The 13588-nt window shown below is 42.1% G+C and overlaps 1 protein-coding gene and 1 long non-coding RNA gene across 14 annotated transcripts in view; one reads left to right on the top strand and one right to left on the bottom strand.

The window, feature by feature from the left end:
• Positions 1-13588, top strand: part of SKAP1 (src kinase associated phosphoprotein 1) — a 353915-nt gene that overhangs the window by 291246 nt on the left and 49081 nt on the right. The gene's annotated exons all lie outside the window — the stretch shown is intronic.
• On the bottom strand, positions 4729-12531 carry LOC310690878. Its single transcript, XR_014518243.1, has 3 exons — positions 10953-12531; positions 10299-10458; positions 4729-9232 (listed from the first exon to the last, which is right to left on the bottom strand). It is a non-coding gene; the product is annotated as an uncharacterized lncRNA (long non-coding RNA).

Below are 13588 nucleotides of genomic sequence, written 5' to 3'. Positions count from 1 at the left end.
GTCAGATTTTTATTTTTTATTTTTTTGATAGGGGAATTCTCAAGTTTTTATTTCGACTATAAAATTGTGATTTAAAGTCTGCTAACTGGACTAAAATCAGTATGCCAAATGAAGGATTTTTGTGAGAATAAAATGGTGTAAAAGATGGTATAAATTGAATTTAGCAAACAGTTACCTCACATTTTTTATTTGAAATATATCATCAGAATAATAAATCAGCAGATTATTTAGAGGGGTTTTTTAATATCCTCAAAGTCAGTTTTTGAAAACATTTGATTTGATTCAAATATTCAAATTCTGAAAGTTTGTCAAATTTTATTTTGTTTCATCTCTATTTGGAATGTGCCGTTTGCCAATATTATTAAGGAAAGTGAGAAAGCAAAATACTTATTAATTCCAGGGTATGTTCTGGTCCCAGAAGTTTTCCTTTGATCTACAAATATGGGGATTTAAGCATCATTTGTAAATGTGCCCTAGACTTTGGTGGTTTTTCAGTCTCAAGTTTTTGTCTTCACTAGAGCCAGAAATAGTTTCTAAATATTGTGTTGGAATTCAAGTTGTGGGAATGAAAAGTGAGCTTCTGCAGTTCCAGCATTTAAATCTTGATAACTCAAGAGAGTGGTATGAATCAGGATGTGTTGATTCATGGCTCAGAGACATCCATATTGGGCTATTCACAAGACTAGTTCAACAACTGTAAATCCATTCATGTTGATTTCAACCTAGGGAAAAGAATTATGTGAACTAGCCCTCAGAGTCATGTAAGAGAAAAGTGGGGGCGGGGGGGGGGAGCATTCAAACTGCCCCAGAGCTTCTACCAGCATGGCAGTATTAAACTGTTCAGCAGAGTGAAATACAAGAACCTGTACTTGAAAGCTGAATAGTCTTAACACTGAGACAATCTATTGTTTTGTGAAGTTACAAGTGTTGAGGCTTAAGCCTTTATGGAAGTCAGATGTTTGGGTGGGGTTGCTCAGGGCAACTGCATCCTTTGCATTTTTAGATGCACATGTAAGATGTTTTCTGAGTTCACAGAAGAACATGAATGTGACATACCTGAGCCCTTGCATTAAACTATGCAACAAATATAAATATGTGGTGGAGAGATGAGAGAAAAAGAACACTGGAAATCATAGCAAGTAAATGTAGTTCCACTCACCTGGGTTAGTTGTAATGAACTGGAGTAGAGAGTGGCATCTCAAAACAGTTTGGGGCTGACAAACTTAAGATGTGGGGCTGTCTTCTACTCCTAGGTCCTGTTGCTGTGTTAAGTTGGATTGTACAGTGGTACCTCTGGTTACGTCCGCTTCATGTTACGTTCTTTCAGGTTACGTCCCACGGCGACCCGGAAGTACTGGAAAGGGTTGCTTCCGGATTTCGTCGCCCGCGCATGCGCAGACGTCACTCGCATGTGCAGAAGTGGCGAATCGCAACCTGTGCATGCGCAGACGCGCCGCTGTGGGTTGCACTCTTTTCATGTTGCGAACAGGCCTCCAGAACGGATCCCGTTCGCAACCAGAGGTACTACTGTACTAAAATCTAACTATCATCAGAACATCAGGTTAGATAGAAACCCATTTGATTTCTCTTTCACTTTTGGTCTGGCAACAACCAAGGAGCCTTATAATGTCCTGCTAAAAATGATCATTCTTTTCACGATACTTTGAAACTCCTTCCACTAGGGAATGAGCACATTCCCAAAAGCAGTATAGATAAATATATGCATATATGACCTTTCCATTTGGGCTGGCTGTTAGAGACCCATCAGGCTAGAATCATAGAACTGTAGAGTTGGGAGACTAGGGACCCAGAGAGTCATCTATTCCAACCCCCTGCAATCTGCAGCTGTCCTGTATTGGGATCACACCTGCAACCTTGGTGTTATTAGCACCACGCTCTAACCAATTAAGCTCAGTTTTAATACTTGTTATATTTCAGTTCTTTAGTTAGATTTTAGGAGGCTTTGGCCTTTAAAAAGGTGGAACAAGGCAAAATTACATACTGTAGGCAGTGGCGGAGCTTCATGCTCTGGCACCGGGGGGCGGAGAGCAGGCAGGGGCAGAACTGGCACGCGTCCCGAGGCGTGGTGTGCCACCCATAGGAGTGTGGGGCAGGCGGGGGACAGCGCAGGCGGGGGGGCAGTCGCAATGGCACCCCGCCGGGATCGTGCTGCCAGTGGAGGTGCACTCCCCTGCACGCCTCTTCCTCCGCCAGTGACTGTAGGGAAGGGAACTCCAAGGACAAATGGCCATGAACATGAATTGGAGCACACATTTTGCACCTCTAGAGACCCAGCTTCAGTTTCTGGCATTGTTGGACTGGGGAAAGCCTCTGTCCTGGTACATTGGTGGGTCACTAAAAGACTTAGGCACAGACCCACAGCACAAATTTGTATAAAAATTGCATACACAAATTTACAGATGCAGATTATAGGCTAACTTTCAGAGGGAAAGCTGCTCCGTAAGCAAAGTTTTTTTAATACTTTTTTTTTTTACATTTAAAGGAAGGGGCAGAATTTCCACATAACTTTCAAGTGAGTCTTTGCTAGAAACCTGAATCATTAAAAACAAATAAATGAAAACGGGAATTTCCAGGATGCTGAATTCAGCACCCGCGACCAAATTTCTCACCTGTTTTATTCTGCCCCCCACACAGGCATTGCTAGGTTATTAAAGGGTTCAGAGCATAAATGCATAGAGTGCCCCTGGGCAAATTAAGAAGGTAGATATGTAGCTGAGGTCTCACCTGCCCTGCATTTTGCATCATCCCCACCCACCCTGTAAGCAAAGGCTCTGACCATATTAAAAAAAAAAAAGAAGAGTTTGGATTTGATATCTCACCTTTCACTCCCTTTAAGGAGTCTCAAAGCGGCTAACATTCTCCTTTCCCTTCCTCCCCCACAACAAACACTCTGTGAGGTGAGTGGGGCTGAGAGACTTCAGAGAAGTGTGACTGGCCCAAGGTCACCCAGCAGCTGCATGTGGAGGAGCGGAGATGCGAACCCAGTTCCCAAGATTACAAGACTACCACTCTTAACCACTACACCACACTGGCTCTCTATTAAGACTCCAGCTAAGCAAAGTTTTAAAAACTAAGGTTTTTTAAAGGGGTGGGGGTGGTCTTGGCATGAAAGACACAGGGTCCACATGGGCTACCTCCTAACAATACCCCTGGCCAGACATAGGTAAGCCTACCATTGTGCTTGCTTTCCCTGTCTACACTAGATAAAAACATTGTCTATTAAATCTTCTAACATCTGCTAACTCACCCCTCTTGTCTGTGTGAGATGAAAAGGTGGGTTTCTCATTTGTGCATAACCAGCATGTCTCAAAAATTCCAGCCTTGATCTTTCAACTTCTGGCACTACTGCCTGGCACAGCCTCCAGGATCCCTGGCTTACATTGCCAGCCGCAGGATAGGTGTAGCCTGCAGGTGTTTGACTGGCGCCATGAGGTCTGTGACAGGATGTCATGTGCTTTGTAAGCTTCAAGCCTTTTTTTTATATAAAAAAAAACTGGTTCATCTTTTTTACTAGGCAATCTTCTTGAACACGGCAAAGCTGGAGAATTTGAGGTAGAAACGCACCTCTGGCACAACTGATAAAGCTGTTCTGGAGCTCCTCACTAGCACCATTAACAGAGCAGCCAGTGGTTACGCTCAGCAACCTTAGCCGACTTGCAGCCTCAGGTGCTTTTAAACGACACTCAGGGCTTGTAGCAAACCTTACTAGTGTTAGCGGTCCGGCTTGGCACTAGTGTTGCCAGATGTCCCTATTTTTTTAAAAAAGAACTTCCCCTTAACATTTAGCACCAGCTAAATGGTGCTGTACAGAGCACCAGTGTGACGTTGTCTCTGCCCCCAGAGGGCTTGCATTCTGCAAGACTCCCACACTCCTATGGAAGAATTGGTGGATATGTTACTTTTATGTGTTCGTTTCCATAGAACCATGTGTATGTTTGCGAACAGTGCTTTGGTGTGGGTTAGATATCAGAGCCTCATAACAAGGATTCTGAATGAGACGAAGAACCCATCTACCCAACCATCACCAGCATTATCCATATGAAAGTTGTGGGCCAGACAACAATGGCTTGTCTGAAGTCATCTGAGGAGCCTCACAAATAAGAGGCTAACTAAATATTCCATGAAAATGAGTACAGTCAAACCCCAACAACATTTTTAAACAGCGGATACTTTAGACCAGAGATGTGGCAGGGGAAGGGAAGGGGACACCGGCTGACATGTTCCAAGCATGTATACACACCTGTTGTTGTTTTTTAAAATACAACTAAAATGTTACGTGCGAAGCAGATAAATGTTTGGAAGCATATACAAGATGAAAGTGTGCTCTTCAGAGAGCCAGAATAGTCTGTAGTCCCTTGCCAAGTGTACACTTAGTCACATAGTTTGGTTTGTGCCATGTAATGTATGGAATAGATTTCTGTTATGAGATTTGCCCATGCTCAGAATTGTGTGATTATCATATTAGCAACCAGGGAGGAATTTTTTATCCCCAGTTCAGATTAGCCGATGACTTTAGAGGCTATATTTTGAACTGTCTATGTTGTGTGCTTGGTTCGCTCGCTTGAGTCATCCAGAGCTTTCTGATCTGCATATGCTTTTTGGTGTGGCAGGCTAATTGTTCATTTGCTTTAATTCTGGCATGATGTGAACCACCCTGTGATCTATGGATGAACAGTTGTATACTACTACTACTACTACTAGTACTAGTACTACTACTATTACAGGTAGTAATAATAATAATGTGTTTTGTTGGGTGACTTGTGGCAGGAATAGGGACTAAAGTATGGGAAATGTTGCTTTTTGGCAAGCAGATGGCCTTGATCTTCAGCTCTCTTCACTTCCTATGATTCAGTTAAGAGCACACTGAATGGCCATTGATTGAGACTCTATGGCTCCAAATGCCACTCATTTTTTAAGTCCTAGGATCTTTACCTCAACCCACCTAACACTTTAAGAATGCAGTCAGCAGCTTCCATAAGCATCCTGATTCAGCAAACACAATCTATATTTTCTCCAAATGTTGTTTCATGGGAGACAGACTGCAAGGCTACACAGAACTACAAATTCCTCCAGGATTTCTCTGAATCCCAAAAATTCTATCTTGGAAATTCATTCTCAGTGAGTGCAGCAATATGTGCGCAATTCTCTGCAGGTCCAGCAATATTCATTGGGATCAGATCAGTCAGCCAGAGCACTGTTATGCTTTTGCTTCTTTCCTCAACTATTTGTTTCTAGAATAATATTACAAAAAACCCACTGTTCAGTCACTACAGAGCATCTTTTCTCTCCCCGCCCCCAACTTAGCGTAGCTTATATACATTCTATAGCTGGATGATGATTTTAATACACCAGGATTTCCTTTTCATTGTGAATGACAAGCAACCAAATAAATAAATAAATTCCAGCATTGCTAATTCTCTCTGTTGCTTTAAGCGTCATTTTATTCCCGCAGACCCTTGAGTGAAAGGAGGAGGCTGGTGACATCTAGTGGTCTTTCTGAGGGAGTGCAAGGTGGGGAGAAGTATGGCGTTAGATCTGGAAGATGGGGGGGGGGGGTAAGAACAGTCAGATGACGCTGTGATGAACCTTGATTTCAACTAAGACCATTTTCGCAAGTAGCACTTAAACCCACATATCATCCCCTCCCCCCCAGCATCTTGCCATTCTTAACAAGCTGCATTGCAATGACGAAAGACGTAGTCGTGGCTGGGAGGGGGTTATTTTTGCTTCCATTAATAACCCCCACGGGGACAGGAGACTATAGAATCGGAAAAGGCCTGGGAATAGAATCCGAGGTCAGCCAGAAGGCAACGGTCATGCACCGGTCAAATTCAGGCTTAAGGCTATTTCCCCACCTCATATCCCCACTTCGAAAAGCTTCCCCTAACACAACCCCCCTCCATCTCCACCCTCAGACAAGAAGCAGCCATCCAGAAACAAACCCCAGGACAATTTATTCCTCCCATGTAATTTTCTATACATCGTTCTGTAAAAAGACAGAAAGGTTACAGGGCAGGGTAGGGTGGGAGCTGGAGCTGGAATCATGTGATTCTACCCCTCGAATAATCTATCGCTGCCCAATAGCTGTGCCATTCTAAAATTAATCTGGTTATAATCATATAAATGCCAGGTGTTTTTCACTCTTCTCCCTCCCATCCTAAATGCTACCTTGCCTATGGCAGGTTGGGTGATGGCGAGTTGGGTACTCTTCTAAAATACGTGAACTCCTTTCGGAACTTGCAATTGCCCATCATTTCCCCTTTCCAAATTCTCAGGCTGTCCCACTGTCTGCGAAAACAGTCTCTGTTGCTTACATCATACCCACACACTCCTTTTGATGTGAACTGTGATCTCCCCTGTCACCCATAAGTGTATACTGAAGGAAACGATGGGTGGAAAATCCTTTTTTTAAATCACTGTTACTCCCTTGACTGTGAATATGTCAGGTTGTTTAAAAGGTGTCAAGTCACACAGAGCTTCTGCTCTTTAATCCATAGGTAATGTTAACATCTCTCATTCTCAACTGCTTTGGAGTGTACAACTGACAGGCATTCATAGTGTGAGCAAAGGAGGTTCAGTTACACACACACACACACACACACACACACACACACGTCCGCTTTTATACTCTGTGTTAATCAGTGTGGAAGAACTACCACCACCTGGTTCTGTAACTCAACAACTAATGCAGTTTGGAATCCCCACTATACCCATAAGCAGTCATTGAATGGCTGGAGGGTAGGGAATCCACCCTCAGGACCCTGTTTGTGACTTGAATGCTGCTAAATTTAATCTGCATTCAATTATCTTGGAATATGGCCGAATCATGAGGCAGCCAGGTAGCAGGTTTGGGTTGCCATTAAGAGTGGCAGAGTTGGCGATGGACAGATCTGACCTACTGGGAAGTTCTGCTGCTCAAGCCCCGCTAAAATGCATAGGAGCTGTGCTTCACAGTCCTTCACTTCAGCGATGCTTGCATAGGGAATCTTCCTAGTGGATTATTTACCGGGTTAATTGTTGGGAAAGAAGTGACATTTGGATTTTCTATCTTGATCCAATCCTGTTTTCATCTTCCTAAATGGGAAAGCTGAGCTGGAATTTAGGATTCGAATTCAGCAAAGTAACCTGTGCGACATCTGTTCAAGTTTTGCTCTTGTCTTCAGAGTGGAAAAATAGAATTGTCATTCCATAGCTGATCTCACCTGGATAAGACTGTGCCCATTATCTTGACAGGTATCATTAAGGCTAGCTTGCATTCCTCTCTATCTTCCACGTGGACATTTCCACATAGGAATGTTTTCTGGGCGTTGAGCTGCTTGTTATTTTTAGAAGCATAATTTGATTTAAAGAGACATCATGTATTCCAGAATATTACAGTCCCTTATATGATATAATAAACGGCCCTTATACGAGTTCCAAATTTTATTTTTCTTTTGGTCTGGAAACGCAAATGATCCAGTACGCAAAAAGAACTAGGCAGACATGTGCAGGATTTTCCGGAGTGTTGTGTGTAATATTTTTATATAATATATATGTGCTCGTGTTTGCATGTGTGCCGTTCCCTCACCCCGTTTATTCTGTGCTGAAATTTATCATGGATGCTGTTAAAGTCTTCGTTCTTTGACAGAGGTAATAATAAATACACTGCTAAAGACAGTAGTTTAATTCCTTATACCTTCCAATCCGGCACAGAATAAACTCCATTCATCGCCGAGTAATTTTTTACCACATAAATCTTTAAAACGAACCGTTGTAGGCTGTTGAGGCTGAAATATTGCAAATTTATTAGTTATGCCCGTGTCGTAGTGGATTCGGTGCGTTTCCATTCGAATATATTATCGGGGAAATTTGTGTCTTTAAATGCGACGTTCCTTCCATTTTCCAAAGGCAGGTTTATAACAAGCAGCTCTTGGTGAAAACCAACTCTGCCTTTATTAGACAAAGATTTAGTTCTAAACACTTTGCTAATCTGCCCACGTTGGTGATGGGGAGAAAGGGGGCGATGCTTCAATGTGGCACCCTATTTAAAATTGGCAGAGGAAAGCTTTTCCTCTTAACATTACTAATTATTGAAGGATGCTGGTTATTTCTTAGGAAGATGAAAGGAGGCAAACATTTCTGTTTAGGTTGCAGAGTTCAAAAATAGGAACTGCAAAAGGTTTTGTCAGCACAATATTCAGCTCAAACAACATCACAACTTCTTCCTTCCTTCCGACTTTGCAATGATTTGGAGAAAAGGAATTTTTGTAAATCCAATTATTGTCCGTAAAAAAGAAAAGAAAAAAAGAACCCATCAAATTCTTTAGAACTTCCTTTACTGTGCCAGAGCTTGGTGAGAAGGCAACTACACATTCGCACAAAACTTGTTAGGCTTTAAAATTTTTATTTTTATTTTTTATCTCCTGGAGCTTTGGAATATAAATATGCATTGTCATTTAATTTGGCTGTGATAAAGAATTTAAAAAAAGAAAGAAAGAACAACAGTGGAAATCTCTCAGTTCGTTTAGAGAGCAGGAGATAATTATAAAACCATTTCCCAATCCGTGCGAGACGTGAGTAACATTTAAAAACCCGATTGATGTTGGTAACATTTAAAGTGGTTGGTGCCACGAAATGTCACATACGGTCTGGCTTTTCATTAGAGGAGAAGCAGATAGATTGATGGGATCGGGGCTTACATTTCTGGGAATAAAATAAGTTTGCTTTAGCCCCATAACTCCTTTCAAGTTTACCGATGTGGGGGGGGGGGGCTGGAAGGGGCAGCAGAGACTGGGGAAACTGCTCTTGCTTCATTTGTGGAGATCAAAAATGAAATGGTACGAACTTCCAGAGCCTGCTATTGTACCAGAGTAGCAACGAATCAACAGTTTTGTTTTTTTTATAAAAAATTTAAATTAAATTAAAAGCAGGCTATTAAATGCAACACAAAAGAGGCAAAATCCCACAGCCATGAGAACTATCATTCATAAGGAGCCGGGTTTGAAAGATAAGAGTCACACACACAATTAATATTCAAGCATTTCCCATCAAAGGAATTCTTTCTGCTATCAGAGAAACCTCAGAAGAGGGAGTGCTATAGACTTGTGTAACGTGGCCCATCTTTTTCTTTTCTTCCTTTCTTTGCCTTTTCTTTTTTCTTTTTCTTTTTCCACGCCTGCTCCATCTGTAAATGAACAAGCATCTTGATTTTATGGCTCTTTTCTTTGTTAAACTGAGAAATGGAGGGTGAGGAGCAAAAAGAAAAAGAAAGAAAGACGTGAGCAGACAAAACAAAACAAAAAAAGACCCCAAAAGATGATGATATTGAAAGCCTAAGTAACACTTTAATTCCACATTCATTTACGCTTTAGCGATGAAGTTGTCACAAGCCATAATGCAGTATTTAATTAAAGTAGCGCAAACGGATCTAGATATGTCCTGCGGTTGCTATCTCCAAATTATAGCTTATGCCGTCCCGGTTGTATTTATGAAACGGCAGTTTCGAAGGTGCAGCTGAGCTGATACAGAAAGTAAACATTTAAACCATAGCTGTCAAAAAGAAAAGGTGATGCTTTTCTTTTCTTTTTCCCTTGCTCTGTTTCCTCCCTCCACTTCCCAAATTCTCCTTCAGTTCTCCCTTGTGCAGCAGAAGCATCTTGATTTTCACAAGGGAGAAGCTGTGGGGAATTCCTCTTTCCTTCATTTGACCTACAGAATCCTGGGAAATGGGGTAATGCTACCCCTTCTTGCTGTGGAAAGTTTTGTCACACACCTAAGCGTAAGAAAATAGCATCTCAGGGTACCTCCAAATGACAGGATCTCATGCACAGCTGAACAGGCAGGAGGTGCCCTAGAGAAAGGCAAATAACGTCCTCCCAGAGACGCACCTTCCCCTGCACTCATCATGGTGAACCAGCCATGTGAATGGCACTGTCCCTGTGGTCCCCATCAGTGTGGACTGGTGGGGACAAGCACCAGTGGAAGCATCCCACATGTCTGAGCCTCAGGGATCAAAAGCACTGAGTCACTGCACCTGCTCCCCAAAATTAGGACCATCTGGATTTCTCTAAGGCTCTATTTGTAGCTGAGTGAGAGAAAAGCAGGCTTCTTAGAGCTGTTTCTTTCTGTACCCAAGTGCAGGTGTCTCTGCTCAAACTTCCTGTTGCCAGAAAAAACCAAACCCACCCCACCTACATTTTGGCCTGGAAGGTTCAGGTCATGTCCAACATAACGTCTGTAGAGGAATACTTGTGGTAGAAGTCACTAGCGCAATATGGAGAAATCTGTATGAGGCTCACCAGAAAGGTTCAGTGAGGGAGATACTCAGATTTTGACATTGGTGCCTTCTCTAGGGTGTTGGAGATGGGATAGATGGCTTTGCCCTGGGCTGGGGTTGCAAACTGTCAGGGCAGTGGACCTCACCACTCTTGTGTTCTTCTGCAGGATACTCAACAACACCTGGGAAAAGTCAAGGGCTCACTAAGATATAAAGATGCCCCCCTACTGTTCAAGAACTTGTGCTAAAAACAGGGGCATGATGAGCAACTATTTCCGTAATGGGGAATCTCAAATGTAAGAACACATGTGGTTCCTGTCCCCTGTTACATCATTGCCACTATTTTTGTCGTTCTTTTTTTGTCCTTGGGGGATGCTTTGTTGAATTGTGTTATTATGAGTTGGTAGAGTTGTCCTTCTTCACAATTCAGCTTCTCACCCATTTCTCTGGAATTAAATCTCTGAAGGTATGGGGGTGGAGCGTACACATCTTTGCCTCTGGTGCACATGCATGAATGTGAAGCCGCTGTGCAGTGCACATCTTGCTATGCCACACTCGCCGCAGCAGCTGCTGTGAGGGTTGAGCTACTGATAACCTGTCGTAGGGCAATTCTGTTTTTTCAGGGTGCTTCCACACTAGCTACTTGCTATGGAATAGCTATGCTCCGTTCACTCACTTTGTACGGGGTGTCAGTATAATGTCAGCATCCAGTTGTTGTTCTCTTCTGTTTTCGTCATGCTGCTTCTTTCTGCAGATTGCAGAAAATTTGACTTGAAAAGAAAAAGAATGCAACAGTAACGCAGTCTCCAGGTGTAGATCGCCTTAGCTCTTACTCTTCCATCTTTTTAAGAGGTGCTGTTTTAACGTGGGCAGTGACATGCTGAGTGGGAGAGCCTACTGCCACACATCAATTTCCGTACAATTTATCTATTATCTTTTCTGGCAGCACCATTTTATCAGCATGTGTTTGGTTTCTTTAACTGAGCTCTTAAATTGCAATAAAATGCCTTTTTGCCTACATATAAATAAATAACCAAATGCTGAAATATTTGTACAATAGCACTTAAATAAAAAGGGGGGTTTAGCACAATTAAAATTTTGCTGTGGAAAATCGTCACACTATCTATCCTGGTCTTTTCAGTTGCTGTTATTTTACCAATGTGGTCTCTGTTCCCCCATTCTTACAATTTAGCCTAAACACTTTCAAGTATTTTAAACAAGTTATTGATTTTTAAATTTTATTTCAAAGTCCTTTAAAGCAAATTAGAAACAATAGGGGGGAAATTATTAATGAAATTACATACTCATATGAATGGCTTCTTTTCTGCCCCAGTTGTTATCCACTAGTGTGGATGGAAGATAGTGTGATGTATGCACACAAAAGGGCTACTCTCACCCCACAAGTGTGGAAAGTCCACTGCAATTCTACAGTGAAAAAGCAGTGATTGGGTAGTGATAGAGGCTGCCAATCTGGAAGCACCTTTTTGCTTCTCAGCCTTCTTAACCTAAACAGGCATCATGCTGGCTTTTGAAATGGTGGACAGCAGACTATTGCAGAGTAATTGAATGCAGCGTAACAATGGCAGAAAAGAGCATTAATGTGTAATAATAAGCAGGGAAAGGAGAACATGGGCAATAACCATTGGTATGAAAATCAGGCTGATACAAGCATATAAAATAGAAAATATTGAAGGATATGGAGCCATGGCTCTTCCTTCTCCTCCCCTCCTACCAGCTCTGATACCTTTATTACTACTTGTCTTGGTGGGAGAGCCCAAGTTCCCCCCGCCAACTTACTACAGAGTAAATATCAATTCACACTGTTTTCTATATAGTGGCTACCACAAGCTGAGTTCCGTACGAGTTTGGTATGGTCTCTGCATTCATTGATAATTCAGATTGCATCTTGCCATGTTGATATTGAGGTATTCAGGTAATCATGTTGACATTCAGATATTTAGGAACAAACACAGAAATAACTTAGAATCCTACTCCGTGGTGACTTTAACAACATTGTGAGAAGGAAGACGGTCACCTCCAACCTTGCTGTTAAAAGCCCAGCATTATCCCAGCTCGGTTTTCCAGATTTCTCACACCTTGACTGGATTATGGTGATAGCAGTGCATGGTGATTTCTCCATAGCTGGAGCTGTAGATGCAACAGAATGAAGATTGTTGAGATCTGAACTGAAAGAATGGACTGTACCATTTCAGACTTCATGGGGGGGGGGAATTTGAATGCTCCCCTATGTAAAACAAAAACTACAAAATACCTCCAAACAATGTCTCCGATATGCTAGTTTTCTACTTGTGCCATTGTTTTTAATGTGCTGAAATATTTGAAAAAAGGCAGAAGGCTTGCAACTTAGTGGCAGAGCATGGTTTTTGCATTCAGAAGGTCCCCGGTTTAACCTACAGCATCTCTGAGTAGGGCTGAAAGAGTCCTCTGTCTAAAACCCTGGAAAGGATGTTTTAGTGTAAGGCAGCTTCCTATTTCCTACATCTTTATATTCCAGGACTTAACCACCTCGGGCTTCTGTATGTGTATTTATTTTTATTTGTTGGTATATTTTTATACCATTTTTCAAAGAGATCTTCTTCAAAAGCAGCTCATATCTACCAAAAAGATGAGACAAAGCCCCTTCCCTCAAGGCTTACAAACTAAATGAGTAAATTCAGTCGGGCCCACATAGCAAGCTTTTAGATGACTATTGCCTGAATCCATCGCCCGCATGTCACAGCTGAAACTTCTTCTCAGAAAATTTCAAGATTGTTACAGGTTGCAATATACACAGCGGTAGGAACAGGGAAGTGTGGAAGTGTACTGGCAAAACATTATGAAGTTCCAGAAGAGAAGCGTTCTTTGCATTCGTTCTGAACGTTTTCACCTTCGAGAGTTTGAGCCTTTTGAGCAGCATTTGTCAGAGGTGATGATTATTAATATGAGATTGGGTGCAGGCAGGACTGGGTAGAGTCAGTTGGATGCCTGCATGGAAAACTCAGTTGGTACCCCTACTCAGCACACATTGACATGGAGCACAAGCCCCATTGAAATGGAGTTCTCCAGCACTAGCCCCATTGAAATGGATGGGAACAGTGAAAGAGCAGCACAGGACAGCTTCCCTTTATATATTGTGGCTCATGGAGTAGATGTATTTACTTGCCCTCACTAGCATTCAACTATCCCCTAGTTCAACTAGTTTTTGAAATGAAAGACACAGTGAAATATTCACCAGCAGTGTGAGCCAAGCTTTCAATGACAAATGTACTGTCCAACAAGATAAAACACTAGGGGTGGCATTCAACTATATTT

Source organism: Podarcis liolepis, assembly GCF_965112155.1.
Source record: "Podarcis liolepis genome assembly, chromosome: 13".
In the NCBI taxonomy this organism is placed as follows: domain Eukaryota; kingdom Metazoa; phylum Chordata; class Lepidosauria; order Squamata; family Lacertidae; genus Podarcis; species Podarcis liolepis.
The sequence above is the reverse complement of the archived record's forward strand: the minus strand, read 5'-3'. Positions and strand labels throughout refer to the sequence as shown.